We start from the raw sequence: 1899 nt of genomic DNA, 5'->3' as shown, positions 1-1899 counted from the left end.
CAATTTTCTGAGCGCTCCAAGTTTGGTATTGGGGTTGAGCTGCCCTCAGATAAAATTCTACTAATTCCCGATCAACCTTTGGATGAGGATGAGGGAACTCAGCAATGTTGGAAAACGCATGAAAAATAAACGCCTTTCGGGTCAGTGGCATGTCGAACTGAGAGTCGACAGTGTTAGAACGATCTAAAGAGATCACAGGTTGTAGCCACAAGATACTTGGTGTTTCAATGGCTTCTTTAATTAGCCTCTCAAGACTCCAAAGAGGAAAAAGAGTTTTCCTGCTCTTAAGAAGGTCGTGGGCTTCTTTCTGTTTCCTTTCGGCTTCTTCAGCCTCTCTAGCCACACGAGCACTGATGTCAGCCTCTTTATGTCGACCTTGTCGCTTCAGAAGGTCGGCATTTGTCTCCTTATCATCTTCATCGCTCTCCTCAGCAATCTTTTTGCCCTTGTCTTTTACACCGGAACCGGAGGCTTGGCCTACTGGAGGAGGGTTGGTTGTGTGTGTTGCTGTTGAAGCAGGAGGCGATTGAGACATAGTTTCCTTTTCTCCCCCTTGTTTCGGAATGGACACGAAATCAAGGAGCCCTTCAATTTTGCTGAGTAGAGAGAGGGCGGGAGCAAGCTTCTCTGCAAGGTCACGCCTCACAAAATAATTGAGAATTGGGTCATGTGCTTCAAGGATGTTTCAGATAGCTGAGTGGACATCTGAAACACACGACTTAACCAACTCTCTTTCAGATCGAAGAGACTCAATCTCCTGTTGAGAGTTGGAGAGTTGAATACTCTTGACCTTCAGAGCGGTAGTCTTCCTTGCGAGAGCATCCATTAGAGAGTTCTCGGCAGCTAAGTCTTCTTGAAGCTTGGATAGATGCTCCTCAATGGTTGTTCTGAAAGCTGAGTTGTCGTCAGAAATTGTTTGACGAAGTGAAGCGAACGACCTCAGCTCATATGCGACTGATGTAGCCAGCTGGTTGATAATGGGTTCCAGCGTAGTCTTGGTGGCTTCAGCACTTTCCTGTAAAGATTTCAACAAGGAAGAAGTATCAGTAAATAGTTTATTGACTTTTTCGGTTGCTGCTTGACAAGCTTTGGTTGAAGCGTCAATGGCTGCAGTGGCGAAATCAAGGGAAACTTGATGAGCTTTGGAAAAAGCATCAACAATTTTCTGAATGGTAGCTTCAGATATGGAGGACTGAGATGTAGAAGATGAGGCAATGAGCGAATCAATTTTATCATGGAGCTCCTTGAGATGCCTCTTTGTGACAGGAGCATCATCATCATCGTCACTATGAACTTGAAACGGACTGTAATAGACCAAATCAAAGGTCATGTCCTCCCCGCCAAGGAATGGTTCTTCACCCTCTGATGCATGAGCAGGAGAAGATGGTGGTGGTGAAGCTGGAGGCTCGGTAGTAGTAGTAGGTTCGGGTTGGGTGGTGTGTTCGGTTGTTGGTGTGGGTTTGGGTGCGGAGGTGGATTTGGGTGCGTCAGTATGAACCCCCGTATCAGATACGTTGGCTCTTACTTCTGCGGTGGTGGTGGTGGTTGCTTCGGTAAATATGGGAGGTGGTATTGGGATGGAAGTGGATGGTATTTCAGTAGTGGAAGTTATGGGGGGAATAGAAATAGGAATTGTAATAGGTGGAGAAGAGATAAGAGAAGTTGAGAAGTGAACTTCAAGGGTTGGAGATCGTGGTTGAGTGTTACCACGAGGAGAGCCTTCAGAAGCAGAACTCTCTTCCTCAGATTTGCTTGAGGGTGAAGCGATAATCAGTTTACGCCTCGATTGGATTTTCCTCCTCTTCTGCGGTGGGGATTGAGCAGCCTTAGTGGTTTTTCTTTTCTTGGGAGATGGGCCTTTGACTCCCTTTGTAACCTGTTTTTCTTTCCCCTTGTTAG

The sequence above is a fragment of the Lactuca serriola genome, chromosome 5, assembly GCF_051521515.1.
Source record: "Lactuca serriola cultivar US96UC23 chromosome 5, Lser_US96UC23_V15, whole genome shotgun sequence".
NCBI classification, from domain to species: domain Eukaryota; kingdom Viridiplantae; phylum Streptophyta; class Magnoliopsida; order Asterales; family Asteraceae; genus Lactuca; species Lactuca serriola.
The sequence above is the reverse complement of the archived record's forward strand: the minus strand, read 5'-3'. Positions refer to the sequence as shown.